Here is a 17,746-nt window from a genome sequence, read left to right on the forward strand (position 1 = left end):
TATAAATGACTTGTTGTATTTATCTCTCCGCATAGATGATAGTGGAACGAACGTTAGTTGTGTCACAAGAAAATCATTAAATTGACAGTAACTTTGGCTGATGATTAACAGCCAGTTAAGGACATATTGCACTGATATTGAAATAAAGACATTGAGGAACATAAAAATGTCATAAAAGCTGTCCTATAACAAACATATATGATTTCGTTTGCAATATATTTTATATTTCTATTAATATGTTTAATTGAAAACAACGTCTACCTTATATATTCTTTATCTGCTACTCGTATGCGTTTTTTTTTTAAATTTAAAGTTGCTCATTTACTTCGGATTATTACGTTCCTACGGTCTGTGAAGTTGGCTATGAGATCTGACATTAACATTCACCTCAGAATGTGTTTATTGCAGATCTAGCTCTGAGATCGACATTCAGCTAGACACATGTTTCAAAGGGTAATATTGTTGCTGCGAATAAAGCTCCGTATCCAGGTCTGTATTGTTCGAATACAGACCAAGCTCAGTTTGTTACAGCATACTAAACAATTGAGACGGGTAATGCTATACTCACTAAAACATCATATTGATTTACTAGAAGACAAGTTATCAGTTAATGATATTCGATATCTGTGTACATGAAAAGCATGTTCACTAAGAAATCGCTGTAGTGTTTTAAGCTCTGCGACTACATAATAAACCTAAGCACTGTATTGTTTTAAGCTCTGCGACTACATAATAAACCTAAGCACTGTAGTGTTTTAAGCTCTGCGACTACATAATAAACCTAAGCACTGTAGTGTTTTAAGCTCTGCGACTACATAATAATCCTAAGCACTGTAGTGTTTTAAGCTCTGCGACTACATAATAAACCTAAGCACTGTAGTGTTTTAAGCTCTGCGACTACATAATAAACCTAAGCACTGTAGTGTTTTAAGCTCTGCTACTACATAATAAACCTAAGCACTGTAGTGTTTTAAGCTCTGCGACTACATAATAAACCTAAGCACTGTAGTGTTTAAAGCTCTGCGACTACATAATAAACCTAAGCACTGTAGTGTTTTAAGCTCTGCGACTACGTAATAAACTTAAGCACTGTAGTGTTTTAAGCTCTGAGACTACATAATAAACCTAAGCACTGTAGTGTTTTAAGCTTTGCGACTACATAATAAACCTCAGCACTGTAGTGTTTTAAGCTTTGCGACTACATAATAAACCTAAGCACTGTAGTGTTTTAAGCTCTGCGACTACATAATAAACCTAAGCACTGTAGTGTTTTAAGCTCTGCGACTACATAATAAACCTAAGCACTGTAGTGTTTTAAGCTCTGCGACTACATAATAAACCTAAGCACTGTAGTGTTTTAAGCTTTGCGACTACATAATAAACCTAAGCACTGTAGTGTTTTAAGCTCTGCGACTACATAATAAACATAAGGTGCAGGCGCGTTACAGACAAGTAAAATAACGCAAAATAAAAACGTAAAAAAAAACACAATAAACGTTGCTACTTGTCAAGTTTATTCTTACATAGTACAGGACATGCCTATTTTATTTCTTAAATGCGTTCAGCTAAAAATGCTTAAAAATATGCGGTTAATTGATCCATTCGCATAAAAGGTTGACTCTAATTTGTACTCAAGCTGACAGTTTTAAAATACATGTAAATCGAATAATGATCGGAATTGGTATTTTTCTACCTATATTCTTCACTGAATTCAGAAATGAACTGCAAGCCTATGGCAAATACGACATTAACTATGATAATTATAACAAAGTTAGTTCGGTACATTGTTTTTAAACCGATGTCCCGAGGGTAAACAAGAGAACCATCAAATACAAGACTGTAATTATTTTGCAAGCAAAATACACCATACCGTTGAAACTCACATAAAACATTGTTGCATTACTAACAAATTGGAATAGCATGTATTGTGCGACAATCTGTTATCATATTTGTAAAACGCATTAAAGTCATTACATATGAAGAGCTGGACCAACAGAAATTAAAGCGAATACACCTGCGATTTTGAAACATAATTCACAATGAATTCGTAGTTGAAAATATAAAAAATACATGTATATGTTCGCAATATACATACATTGTATCTTATATCTATTTACCCTGACATTTGCCTATGCCAAAAATCAGTTTACTTTCTCGCGTGGGTGTTGAATTTAGGGTTTATTTGAGGTTACGCAGGACTTATGATGATTTCAGTTTGGTCGTAGCTGCGACTCCCCATGAACTCAACCACCACGCATTCAATGATTCAGATTTTCGTTACATGTGTATCCAATCCTAAGTGTGTGGCAGAAATCAGTATCCCAGCTTGCCAAGTGGGTTATTCAATGATTTCGTATTTTTACCCAGGCCCTGAGATCGTTTTAAAATCAGTTCGACCGTAGCCGTTAGTACCCTTACATCCATACCCCCGAGGAGCTCAAATATGTCGCAAGTTATGATCCAGTCTTTTGGAGGCTGATACTCGTGCTGCATGACCCTAATGTGTAACCGAAAATCCTAGCTTGCAAATAAGCGTCTGTTGTCGTGGGTGGTACTTGTTGTTACAAGCTCTATCATTATTTCAAAAGGCAGTTTGGTCTTAGCCGTGAGTATCTCCCCACGAACTCAGCAAAAGTAGGTACCTTGACCTTATTGTGTGCTTATAATCGGGATCAAGGCGCGCGTATTTGCTGGCTATATGGTGGTAGGACTTGTTACGTAGGACATATAATCATTTTATAAAGCAGTTTTGCCGTAGCAATGAGGATACTGATTTTTTGCATCTGATATCTATGTACCCGATCCTCTTGCTTGCGTTGTTTCTGAGTTTATAGGGAGGGTACTTGTTGTTACACAGACACACAGATGTTTAGAGGTAGGTAATATTCTGAAAAAATCTATAAAGTAATCATTTTGGTAAGATAGAATCATATTTCATGCAACAGACAATTTGATATAAAGATGTAATTTATTTAAGACATAAACAGCAACAAAACAGAAATACGTGTTTAACATATTAAAAAATATGAAGCGCGAGTGCGCATTATGTCACGATAAACACTTCAAAAGTCGTACAACATACTCATTCCAAAACAATTATAGCGTTGTAGTGATTATATTTCATTGTTATTTTATATTGACATGTTTATCACATCTACGTCCATTCAAAAAAATTAATTCGTTATTTATTTTTTTGAATGGACGTATATATGATAAATATTTCAATATAAAATTACAATTGCTTAGAAATGCGTTCTCAAAAACACGTGCAGACGCAATAATGTTTTCAAACTGTATACATTTCAATTATTGTTTCTAAAAGTGCTGCAACATGGGCTCCATATCAGTCGTATCTGCGTATATAAAATGGCTTGCCCATATAGGTCAAAAATGGGTGCACTTAGAGCTTACCTCTATATGTTGGCAAATATAAAGCCCATTATGGGCCCTTTATTGGTTCAATGTAGACAAGCCCATTTGGGAGCTATTTGCGATTCCTTTTTGTGTAATTATTCTAAAAGTTTTATTACTAAAGGTGTTATGTTGTGGACGAGTGAACTTACAAGACATCACATGATTCTCCCCGGAATTGTGACTGCAAACCGAGCTTACTTGCCCCTCGATTAGAAAGCGATAGTGTGGCAATTTATGGCGTGCTTACGCTTTTCCAGGTTCATTAACAAATACCTGGGCCGCGTCGTGAAAAAACATGCCTAAATGACAAATTTTCTTTGAACTAATATTATGCAATTTTATTTTGTTGAATGTGACAATTAGAAAACTCTTTCGTAAGAAAATTGGGTGGCCCTAAAAAGGGCCGTTTGTTTGAATGCACCAGACAACTCGTAAACTTGTTGTTGGTGTACTTGGTGACAGCCTTTGTGCCCTCGGTGTCCTTGGCGAGTTCACACGTCCGCGTCTGATCCTGTACATATGGAGTCCTGGTACGCGGTTCGAACGTACGGTCGGACAGACATATAAATAGGCATGTATTGCTGGACCAGCGTTTTTTCCTTCTTTAACTAGTACCGGGCAACGGTACCTTTCCCAAAGCCTACCGGAGGCTTCCCAATTTTAGCACCGGACCTTTCCCAACCTCCATATCTACCGTTCCCAACGATCCTAGGTGCCGTTCCCAAACGCCAGTGCCTTTTATTTTCGCTGGAAATACTTTAGAAATCGTCGAGACTTTCATTTTCGACCATTTATTTTCGCCGGACATCGTTGCGTAGAAAGTAAACAAAACTTCTAAAAGGGGCGCAACTCTAACCGTTGTGTAAAATGTGACTGGATAACATAACCGCGACGAGTTATCGATTTTTCCCGTGAAAGAATTCCATCGTAAAGACCAGTCTTCACGCTGGGTATGCAGATACTTTGATAACAGATTGCACTTCGATACCAGATAACAACAAAAAACACGCGCGAGAGGTAAGTTCATCAGTTTTTTTTTTAAGTTATATCATAAAGAAAAGTTTTTAGGACAAGGCGCATGGTAGAGTTTATAAATAGTGTATCCTTTTCTATTTCAATCAAAAACAATCACGGAAGAATGGTAAATTTTTCCCAACAAATAGAAAATTCGGTCGGAAAACAGCCTTAACTGGATGAACAGTAAACATTTCAACAAAATTAAACTACTTAGAAATATTGCTAGAAATTGTTTGATTCCAGCATTTAGAGTAATCACTGTGTTTCGAATACTGAAATTTTGATAGTATTCAATGAAATATAAACGAAGATAGAGCATGTTTTAATAGGTGGTATTCATGAAGTTGCGGATACTTTGATTCCCGATATAGGGCACTTCAGATAACAGAGACTTTCAACATATTTGGCACTATAATAACCGAGTTTTATCTTCTTCCTGAAATGCATTTATTTATTAGGGATGGCATCGAATACCAATATCGGTATTCGAATGTTCGCAAATTCATTCAATCGAATATTCGAATATTCGCATAAAACGGCTGGATTGATTTTTCCTTGTCATGTGTTAATTTCCATTGGTTTGTAAGTTATATCCGTTTGCTAAATACGAGGCTGTTTATTAACGTTGCTATCGAATAATTGTATCGCTGTCGACTAATACTATGACCGATACTGTGATCGGGCACAAATAGAATGAAAAACATCGTGTCATAGAATTTTATTTTTTAATGATTCCACAGATTTATAGCAGACCTCGCATATGTAAAACTAAGTTTACACACATTACACGTTGCGGTCTTCTTATCCACAGACCGTGTAAAGTATTCCATACTGCAGAAAGGGCTGGTGGCATTTTCAGATTTGAATTATGATTCCTTGATGATGGTTTAATTTATATCATCTGTTACTTTTGAGTAATTCACATATTTAAATGTCTGTTCAAACTGTGATCACAAAAACTAAATTATTATTCGCCAGTAAATTGAAGCCCTTAATTGGTACCTAATTGACAAACAACAGTTCGGGCCCTTTCTCATAGTAAGTATATTGCATTGCGCGATTTGAGTAATTCACACATTTTAATGGCTGTACATCCTGTGATCACAAAACTTAATTATTATTTGCCAGTCAATTGAAACCGTTAATTGGCACCCCATTGGCAGACAACAGCCGGGGCCTTTTTTAGAGCGTGTATATTGCATTGCGCAATCAACACTGATACGGGCCGCGTTATCAGTTTGACACGAAGAACGTCACGTCAAACATGTTACTCCCAGTGATTTCGGTTGCTTTTTAGTAAGCGGTTTGCAGGTCTTTAAATATTGGTGAAATTACGTTTGGAAAAAAATGCGAATATGCGAATATCATTTTTATTATTCGAATGCTGACCATTCAATCGAATATTCGAATATTCGAATAATTTTGCCATCCCTATTATTTATATGATGGCTATTCTTACCAAACATTTTGAAGTACGAATCAATTTGCATTGTCAAGCGTGACACATGGGGAATCTATGCATAACGTAATTACATACACATGTAAAATAGTGATGTGCCCCAGTATTCTTTATGTGTATACATTTTTAGTTACATTAAACATCACAGTTATTTTCGACAATCATGTCACTTGTCTCGCTTTTATTATATTTTTTTCTTTTAATCACGGTTTAAGGTTCGAATCCTTATCCTATAAAGTTATTATATGTAATTTCTCTTATGAAGCCATGTCCGTGGTTTGGTTCTCCACGGAATTTCTTAGTTTACACATATGCTATAATCGTCTGTGTGCATATTTTTGGTCGACCATAGGCCGTGTAAACTCGATCGACCCGGACGATGAGATATAAATAGACTGTGAAGTTCCAGAGCGGGAGGGCTTAAATTTGAAAAGTTGGAATACACGCTTGTTAGATTTATCAATTCTACGTATGTAAACGGATTAGTTTAACTTTAAGTAACATCATTCTGTCTTTTTGGAGATAATTTTAAACTTCAAATAGCTTTTAAAGTGTTCGGTGCCGACTGCCCTCCCGACGGATTTCGCGAGTTTAAATCATGCGCGCTTTTGTAACTCGGAATACGACGACACGAGTGTTACTGTGGCTTTTGTGTTTTTTAATCCTGTGAGCAAGATATGTTTATTTCCTAAAAGTGGTTTTGTCGAGAGTTAGAATTAATAAATGATTTAATCAAATAACTGAGTTGCTGTGTCTGTTTCCCCTATACATAAGAGGAGTGCAACATTTTGGTGGCAGCGGTGCTATCGGTTTATACATTCGCCGATCGAGTGATACGAACCGACTTCAACGACAAGCATGGACGGGAACAGCACGGTTGACGAGGTTACATTTAGGGAAGTCGACGGCATGCGGACCAGGTTAGATGTCTCTGAGGTAGAGGCAACCGATCCCGACGAGCGCCGGACGGTACGTCAGGTCGCCAGCGAGGGCAACACAACCGACGGCGCTGACCTGACGGCACTTGCAAGTGCTCTACGCGACGTAGTTGCTAAGCTAGACAGCGTGCAGAGGACGATCGGATCCATCGGTCGACCGAGGTCACATTCACCAGGACACGTTGAGTCACAACCACAACCGCGGTGGAGTAAAGAGGTGCCCGTTCGAGCATCAATGACGAGCGGTTTTCGCCGAGACGTTAATAACTCGCATTTCGCCGAGGAGAGAAATAACGATCGACGTTCGGATCCTTATTACGAGAGACGCCAGTGTGAACGCGGATACGACAGACGTTCCAGTGAGCGGCCCATGCGAGCAGAACCGAAGTTTCCGCCATTCAGTGGCACCGAAAATTGGGCCGTATGGATCGCTAAATTCGAAGCCATTGCAGACAGATACCACTGGGGCCCGGACGAGAAGCTCGACAACATTCTACCCAAATTGGAAGGCCTCGCTGGTGAATTTGCAATCACACAACTTCCACCCCATGTGATAAATAACTACGACCTTCTTGTTGCTGAGATGACGAATCGCTTTAGAATGATCGAAACAGCCCAATCGTATGCTGCCCGGCTAAACCGACGCGTACAAAGACAAGATGAGACGACGGAGGAATTCGCCGCCGATCGGAAATGCCTGTACGACAAGGCGCATCGGAACGGTGACAGACAGACGCGTGACGAGGACCTCGTAAGACGGTTCTTTGACGGGCTGCTCGACATGGACGCCAGGTTTGCGGTCGAATTCAATTAAGCCCCGAGTAATATCGACGAGGCCGTGTTTCACGTGGTTAACTGGAAACAGATGAGGAACTGCGCGCGTTTCGACCGGAACCGCTATACCGTCCGCAGAACCGCTTACGAAGCTGCGGAGGTACACGTTATAGATGAACTGCGTGAAACCGGAAGTTATCGGCGGCAAGAGCGCGCCCCCAGCCCCACTACGGTGAATGCGCATCAGGCACCGGATGTTGATGCGGAAATCCAGCGCCTTCAGCGGAGAATTAAATGGTTAGAGACGAGGAAACGTGGCCGGCTACCTGCCACTAAAAGTCGGAAAGGAGAGTGCTACACCTGCCACGAGGTGGGTCATTTTGCTCGGGATTGCCCACGGACGGTGACGGACGGAAGTGCTAATGAACGCGGAACGGAGGCAGGCAATGAGCCTTTTAACTTTCAGGGACCTGCTCTCGAGGCCAGAGGGAGGTCCGCGTAGATTTTTATCACGATGAAGACGGCCGTGACTTTAAAACGGGGAAAACTGCCAAGAACTCGAGTGAAGGCATATATATCCGGGGTAAGGTGCAAGATGTTCCGGTTGTTTTTATGGCAGACACGGGGGCCACGAAGACCATTCTTTCCGACCGAGTGTACCAGCAGATGGATCCATCGAACAGACCAATGTTGAGCGGGTCAACGATGCTTCAGGGTGCTTGGGGTACCCCGATTAAGGTGCGAGGAAAGGGACGGTTCTTCATAACTATGGGGTCTGTAGTGATGGAAAGAAAGCTGGTGGTCGCAGACGTTACAGATGATGTTATTCTCGGGTGTGACGTGTTGTTTAACGGCGAAAAGGGTCATACAGACACGTGGCTTAGTAAAAATGTGATTTTACTGAATGGTGTTAGGATTCCGTGCATGAGTACTGGGGAGGTTGGCGAATTGCGTAAGGTCGTGGTTACGAAAGATACGTGCGTCCCTGGAAAGTCTGAGGCGTTAGTGGACGTGTACATAGAACGCAGCGAGGCGGATGACCAGGACACGTTCCGCGACTACGTAGTTTAGGCGGCCACAAAGTTCCGAGAGCGATATTCTCTTCTCGTGGCTTCGACTCTAGTAGACGCTAATGTAGCCACCACATGTAGGATTCGGATATTAAATCCGATGCCTGATGACGTGACGCTGAGGCAGGTAACGGAAGTTGGTATAGCTGAGCGTGCGGACCGCATCGTAAGCGTGATAGCCAAAGCCGAGTCTCCTGACAGTAAAAATAGCACGACAGTCCGGCGAATACGACCTGTAAACCATACCTCCGTCGACGCCAATACCGACTCGCTTCCTAGGGCCAACGCCGCAGATGTTCCAGGACACCTTAAGGACTTATACGTAAAGTCTACCTCCGGGCGGAGTGCATAAGAGTCCGAGATCATCGCTGGCGTTCTTGCTAAATTTGCTGGTACATTTTCGCGTGACGACTGGGACTTGGGGCTAACGCATCTTCTAGAGCACAGCATCAACACCGGCGACGCCGCTCCAGTTAAGCAGCGACCACGTAGAGTACCCATGACTTATGCTGTCGATGAAAGGAAGGCGATCGACGAACTTCTACAGATGGGCGTTATAAGAAAGAGTACGTCGCCATGGGCTTCCCCAATTGTTCTTGTCAGGAAAAAATCAGGCGCGGTTCGTCCCTGTGTCGACTACCGGAAGTTGAACGAATTGGTCAAACCCGACGGGTTTCCGCTCCCGAGGATTCAAGACTGCCTAGACGCCGTGGCTGGTTCGAGTTTGTTCAGCGTGCTCGACTTGACAAGCGGATACTTCCAGGTACCACTCAGACCGGAAGACGTTCCCAAGAGTGCGTTCGTGTGTAAATACGGACAATACGAGATGCTCCGACTACCCTTCGGATTGAACTCGGCCTGTGCAACCTTCCAGCGGCTAATGGAGCTCCCCTTGCAAGGGCTGCAGTGGACCACATGCCTGGTCTATATTGATGATTACATCGTACACGCTCCGTCGTTCAATGTACACATACATCGTTTAATAGAGGTTCTTCAACGCTTATCTGATGCAGGGCTGAAACTGAAACCAGAAAAATGCCGTCTACTCCAACCGGAAGTTGTGTTCCTGGGTCATGTCGTGTCAGACGACGGGGTCCGCCCGGACCCAAGCAACGTCGACAAGATCATTAACTGGCCGACGCCCGAGACCACAAAACAGGTGAAGCAATTTGTAGCCACAGCTTCCTATTACAGGCGCTTCGTGCGTGATTTTGCAAAGATTGCACGGCCGTTAATCGAGTTAACGAAGCTTGGAAAGGAATTAATATGGACAGCGAACTGCCAGAATGCTTTCACTTCTCTGAAAGAAGCCTTGACAAGTCCTCCGGTGATGGGTTACCCAAAGAAAGACGCTGGCGATTTTATCCTGAATGTCGACGCGTCCGGGGTGGGAATCGGTGGTGTGCTCGCTCAAATCCAGGATGAACAGGAACGCGTACTGAACAAAGCGGAGTGAAACTATTGCGTTACAGAAAACGAACTACTCGCTGTTGTATTCTTCGTGCAGTACTACCGGCAATACCTGCTGCGACGTCACTTCCGGCAGCGAACGGATCATCAGGCGTTAGTGTGCTAATTCCATCTGCGAGAACCCAATGGTAAGATAGCCCGTTGGTTGGAGTTCCTTTCCGCGTACCATTTCACGATCGAATACAGATCCGGGCAAAATCAGGGACACTGCGATGCGCTGTCAAGGTGTCCCATGCCTATGGACTGCACGTGCCATGAGGTTGATATGAGCGAGCCTTTAAAGTGCGGGCCATGCAACCGGTGCAAGAGGAGAGCAGACCAGATGCAACATCAAGGAAAAGTGGCTAATGAGGGCCAAGTGGAATACGCGAAGACATCAAGTTCAGGGCCAAGTGATACGAGACCTCCTTCCGGTGAAACTTCAACAGCCCCGTCGACTCATCGCCGCCCACAATGGATGGCGGTGATATCAAGCCAAGAAATGGCACGATTACAGTGTGAAGACCCAAATATAAGGCCGCTTTACATAATGAAGCGCGACGGTGAAATAATAACGCATGAGGAAGCACAAATCGGAAGTCCAGAGACTCGCCACTACTACTTAATAGCCAACGACCTCGTGTTTCACGACGACTTGTTGTGGCGCCGTCGCCGGCTGCCGTCCGATGAATTCGAAGACCAGATTGTAGCTCCCGCTGCTCTCCACAAAAAGATAATAGGATGGAACCATGACTCGCGCACATCCGATCACATGGGTGTTAAGGCGACCAAGGCTAAGGTGGCTCTTTCGTTTTACTGGTTTCGCATGAAGTCATCCGTTCGCACGTACGTCAACGCTTGTGAGATCTGCGAGACAGACCGGAAGCCGACCAGGAAGCCAAAGGCAACTTTTTGCCATCTCCTAGCCGGCGCACCATGGGACGTTCTTGCTATGGATTTTGTTGGTCCGTTCACCATCACGCCAAGAGGGAATCGCTATATCCTAGTCGCAACTGATGTTTTCACGAAATATGTTGAAATTTGGGCGGTTCCAAATCAGACAGCGGAAGTGTGCGCAAGCATCATACTTAATGACGTCAACGCTCTCTGGGGTGCACCGCTCACGATTCACACGAACCAGGGTGCGGCGTTCGAGAGCCGGATGTTTGGGAAATTGTGCCAGATGCTTTCCGTCAAGAAAACGCGATCAAGTGCGCGGCATCCACAAGGAAGCGGTCAGGTCGAACGTTTCAACCGAACGCTGCATCGAATGGTGAGAGCTTACCTAGTTGACAAGCAAGATGACTGGGACATGTATCTATGATGCTTGGTGGGTGCGTACCGTGCAACTCCCCATCGATCAACGGCGATGACCCCAAACATGCTTGCCCTTGGAAGAGAGGTCCGCCTCCCCCAGGTCATGGTGTTCCCGACTACGTCCGGAGTAAGTAAGGACATGCCCAGTCCCGGAAGTTACGTCGATAAATTTCACGACCGCATGCACCATGCCCATCGGATTGCACGTGAACATTTACAAAAGATCATGCACTACAGCAAGGGAATTTATGACCTAAACGTGCAGCAGTTCAATTACAAGGCAGGAGACGCCGTCTGGTGCCTGCACGAGACAAAGAAAGTGGGTGTGAACCCGAAGCTGGAACGAGCGTTTGATGGCCCTTTTCTTATTAAGAAAAGGGTCACGGAATTGAACTTCGTGCTGCAGCTGGACAGCAAAGGCCAAGAGCGTCTGGTGCACCACAACAAGCTTAAGCCATACCGCGGCAATCAACATCCTGCCTGGATCCTGCCTGCACAAAAGCGCCTCTAATTTTCAATTTTCAGTGCATTCCCCTTATATGTTGTTTGCGAACTAAGTAAATTTTAAAATAAATTATAAGTGAACATTGATAATAACGTTGCGTCATTATTGTATTTGCCGCGATTTTTATTTTTCCACACCCGAAGTTTGGATGTTGCAGACGTGAGGCCGAGACCTAACAGGCGTAGTTCCTGTTGCGGCGTTCAGCGAGGGCAGCTCGTGCAAGACGATTAAATAAAACAATATTTAACCTTAAAATATACTAGTATTTAAATATTGACGTTTTTATAATTGGATAATTGTATTATGTTGGATCAGCCTACAATATATGCCTCTCTGTGTTTCCAGAATGGCTCATGCGCAAAACGGCGGCAGATTGTATTTCTGCAGGCACTGCGGCAAACGGGAACGACGCGGCCGATTATTCGAGCACGTGCTTCAGGAGCACATCCCTCGCGAAGGCGCCCCGTTCTATTGTGTCCTATGTGGGTACAAGGCGATGGACGCCTGAAGTCTGGCTAGTCATGTCGATCGATATGCGCCACAGCGGGAAGCAGTGCAAAGGACGGGTGCGGTAGACAACGCGTCCATAATAAGGATCGGGACGTTTACTCCCGGCGACTTTGAAAACACGTTGGGATAGTAGTGGAGGCGTCTGCGACGGAGTTGCCCGGCTGGCTCATGCAAATGATTGACGCAGATGTCGGTGTCCCAGCGACAATTAATCCCGCAGATCCGGTCCAGATGGCATGGGACGCAGCCTGTGCCGGCTCAGCAGAGAAATATGACGGCCCTGCGTTCATCGCCACCAGCTGTGAAGCCGTGACACCCCCACCAGCTCCCTCTACACCGGTCCAGAACGAGAGCTTCATGCCGACTGAGACGGACCAGGCAGACCCCCTTTTCCAGGGCCAAGAAGCGGAGAACAGTGAATCAGGGGAGTCGCCTTCCATTCGCGAGCTGTTGGGCCAGGCCGTGGGCCTTTTAGCTACAATAGCGGACAGGAGCGCCCAGCTGCTAGATGAGACGCGCCGCATCGAGCGCAGTTTGCGCTCAATGAACAGAGAAATGCGTGAAGCAAGGAAACCTGCTAGGAAGCATTGATGCGGAACGTGAAAATGACTCATTCTATTATGGACATAATAAAAAAATTAACGGACGTTGTGTTGAACAAATTGAACTTTTAAATTATCAAGAAGTTTTAAGAAGACTACCGATGTGAACTGTTTCATTATGGACTTTATAAAAAATAATTCAATGGACGGTGTGTTGGCAAATTGAACTTTATTAACTCTAAAGTTATCCAAGTGCGAGTTAACGGACATTAATTAAGTGAAACATTCAACGTAATTATCATTACATATGTGTACATTCACATTGCTATCGCGATGTATTATTTCGTTCTTTTTTACTCATTCTTGTTACATTTTTGTCAATTATCTAGTCTTTGTAAATTTTAATGGTGTCTGTGGATAATTATACGCATTTGTATCAATGCCTGTAAACTAACACTTAACGATAGTACGTAAATGTCAAAATTACTTGCTGACGTTGCTTACAGTTTACATTATTATAAGAATTTGCTGTGACTGTGGTGTAAATGTTTTTGCTTTTAAAAGTAGACGTTAAACGGTTTTCGTTTTTAATAATTGGCCGGCTTTGTTGGCAGCTTTGATTAAGGTGACGCCAGCAGGAGCTTTGGCCTTCTGTCGTGGGGGTAGTGATGTGCCCCAGTATTCTTTATATGTATACATTTTTAGTTACATTAAACATCACAGTTATTTTCGACAATAATGTCACCTACAGTTTTATTTTGCATTAACATGAACGATTTTGATCATAAAACATGTTTATTCCTCGCCATAGCAACACTTGTCTCGCGTTTATTATATTTTTTTCTTTTAATCACGGTTTAAGGTTCGAATCCTAATCCTATAAAGTTATTATATGTAATTTCTCTTATGAAGCCATGTATGTGGTTTGGTTCTACACGGAATGTCTTAGTTTACACATATGCTATAATCGTCTGTGTGCATATTTTTGGTCGACCATAGGCCGTGTAAACTCGATCGACCAACGCAATCGTTCTATGAGATATAAATAGACTGTGAAGTTCCAGAGCGGGAGGGGCTTAAATTTAAAAGTTGGAATACACGCTTGTTGGATTTATCAATTCAACGTATGTAAACGGATAAGTTTAACTTTAAGTAACCTCATTCTGTCTTTTTTGGGAGATCATTTTAAACCGTCAAATGGTTTTTTAAAGTGTTCGGTGCCGACTGCCCTCCCGACGGATTTCGCGAGTTTAAATCAAACGCGCTTTTGTAACTTGGAATACGACGACACAAGTGTTACTGTGGCTTTTGTGTTTTTTATCCTGTGAGCAAGATATGTTTATTGCATACAAGTGGTTATGTCAAGAGTTAAAATTAATAAATAATTTAATCAAATAACTGAGTTGCTGTGTCTGTTTCCCCCATACATGAGAGGAGCGCAACTATTTCCATAAACTGGTCCAAGCGTAGTTACTTCCCTTCTCCAGCCTTCAACGACTTTCCAAGCATGAATGGGGAACTGGATAAGCCCCAGTTTCCTCATGCATGCAGGGATAAAGGTTATGAATGTTTCAATCTACTTTTCAAATTATACCATCTGCACTCTTTTGACAACAGCTTTATTTTATTGGCAACGTCAATGAATTAAAGGTTACTCAACACTTTCAAAAGACTATGCAGTAATTGTAAGTGTTTATGTACCTTCAAAGTTCCTGCTGTATGCTTGAAATACTTCAGTGGAAATATGTTGGCAGAATTATTTTTAAGAAAATTTAGTTGGAACGAAATAAGATAGACCTGTACAAAAGAAACATTTATGAAAACAATGATTTATTCTGACGATATATGTATCCGTCACGACAAGTAAATTCCAAAATAATTCCTCATTTCTTACTTTGCGCGGCTGCATTTCAATTTGCATTAATCCACTGTTTAAACACATTTTAAATCGAAAACTGCCTATCCGAAGGTAAAGCCTCGTCATTTCTGATGATGACCGAGTGAGGCCTATGTAAAACACATATTTTGGTATTTGTGATTTGGTTATGATATAATAGCGAAAATACACATTTTTTTGGACATGATTATCTGCGGGCGCTCAAACAATCCGTTCCTGCGGATTTTTCGAGCACCCGCAGATGAACATTACCTCGAAAACGTGTATTATCCCTATATTATAAGTTTATTTCTTCGCCATCGAAATATATGATAGGTTAATACAATATTAACACATACAAGTAGTTTTCTTTCGACTCGTTCAAATCACACTGTCAGGGCCGCGTCATGCAAAAATTGGTCTTATGGCGTTTTGGCCAGCGTAGCTCAAGCCAAGCCTATGCAAATGCACAGTCTAGTCAGTAGCTGCGTTTCCTGTTATAAAATTATGAAAAATGCTTCATTGTCTCATGAGGTATCTCCTAACCAGACTGTGGGCGTGCAGGCTGGGCTATAGCAACGCTGGCCGCATATAATACACATTTTCGCACGACTCTGGTCTTTAAATATCATATTGCGTCTCGTAAATTGAACCTCTTAGCACACTCTGTTTCGTTAGAAAATGAAGTCAACTGTGCTTTTTATAGCAAACTGGCAAATTTCTACAGTTTATCAAAACTTTCATTTGTGGTTAGATAATAAAATGGTTGCCCTGTTATCATGATACTACACTTTTTTGTAGTGTTTGTTTCCACATCGTGAAAGCAAAACTGTGTTAACATCGATTATCGATAGTCAATTATGTCTTCCCCTGATTAAGTGACCGAGTGCGGGCCCTGAAATTTTACGAGATAAATTTTAACGCGTAATTGTAATTGAACAAAAATGTATCACAATATGTCTAATGAACATGCAGATGGTAGTACGGGTCTCCTAATACTAAGCAGTATTACATCGTAAACGTTATACACCGACGCAGGGATGTGGCCGAAGTTCTGAGGGATTTCTTTGGAATCAGCAAACGAAATATTCGAATGTATTCATTGGGATCTGCTGGCGTTATGTAAAGGTCATTTAAGGTGAAAAGCTGGGTTAAACAGCTATGTCGAAAAAGATATGTATGCTATGACGTGTAAGGTGCTCCGTAAATCAAGACAGTGTACTCCAATTGCATGGTGATATGTATACATCTAAAAATGAAATAGAGAGTTAGCAATATTTATAAAAAAATGTAATACAACATAAAAAGATATGCGACACATAAAAATTTAATTTCCATACAAAAGGTAGCAGAAGTAGTAGCGATAGATACTCGTTATCTCGAGTTCATGGGTCGAGTTTCACCGTTTACAATTAGCGTATTCAAAATTAAGTCAACATCATATTTATTGCAAAGTTGTGAACATGAAAATATTCCGGTACGTATCGTTGACAATAGACAAAAAAATTACCAAAACCAAATTGCATTTAGATTTTTATAGTTTAGCTTATTTCTGCTAGTCGTTCATATTTACATTTTATTTTTAAATTATAACACAGGTATGCGAAAAGAAACGTACAAACAATCACTTTAATACAGTATAACATGCGGTTGTCCATAACACAAACATTTCAAGTTGAATGTCAAAAACGGACAATAAAGTTTATCAGGAAATTATTTTATTGCAAATATTATGTATATGATTTGCAGTAAGCAAATAAGTTCTTTTTTCTCAATAATTTCATTTCATTCGTGTATTAGCACGTACTGGTATAAACATTTTAAATTGACTAAATCAAACACAATCAGGCATTTATCACCAAATATCACTGGTACGTTAACCTTCGAACTTTTGTAATTACAGTCTGCGCTGCTACGCCTGAATCTTCCTGTAACACAATACAAAAATAATCCAATCACACGCCTATATCTTGATTACATTTTGATTGACTGACACGTGTTTGTCACGCGGCGGTAAACAGCCCTTATTAAAGGGGAAAGAAACACAGTAAAATATAACTAAAAACGCATTTTCGCGAATCAATCGTCTCGTTAGCGTGCACATCTATGCAACTGTCAATCAAAATGTAATCAAGACTAGACATAGACAGACAATTACGTTTGAACATTCGAAGCGGAGAATATAATTTCAAAATTTCGAAGGTTGACATAGCTGTGATGTTTATTGATAAAGCATTGTTTTATTTGATTGTTTCAAATTAAAAATGTTTATAACAGTACGTGCCTAATACAATAAGGTAATGTTATATACGTAAACAAACTGAGATATTCGCAGAAGAATGTTGATAATGTCACAAGAAAATAAAAGTCGTCAAGTTTAATGCATTCAAATATTATACCACGACTATTGCACAGTTTTAGTGATTACATAAATGCACGTTTTAGAAGGTAAAAACTGCAGAATCTATTTCGAAACCATATACGTGTTTTTGTAGAGCTGTTCTAACAAACTATTATAAATTTTTCGAAGTAATAAGGAATAGTCATGCTTTTCAACTTCATTTTGTTAGTGATGTTTGGATTTAGTGAAGAAGGTATGTTGAATAAACAAAGTTTTGACAGCTTATTATTCTTGCATATAAGTTGATGTAACGGTTTATGTTTCGATGACAGTTTGAGGTAATTGTTTCACATTTTAATTTATACTTAAAAACGTGAAATACATGTAAACCTATTAAAGAATGTAAAATTTCGTTTCAATTTAATTTTATGTGTCTGACAATACTTCCTTACCAGTAAGTTAATTTCCCTTTTATCGCACTATCGTGCTAGTAATGTGTTTGTTAATAAAATATTTTAAAATACTATTTAAATT

Source organism: Dreissena polymorpha, chromosome 6 (assembly GCF_020536995.1).
Source record: "Dreissena polymorpha isolate Duluth1 chromosome 6, UMN_Dpol_1.0, whole genome shotgun sequence".
NCBI classification, from domain to species: Eukaryota; Metazoa; Mollusca; class Bivalvia; order Myida; family Dreissenidae; genus Dreissena; species Dreissena polymorpha.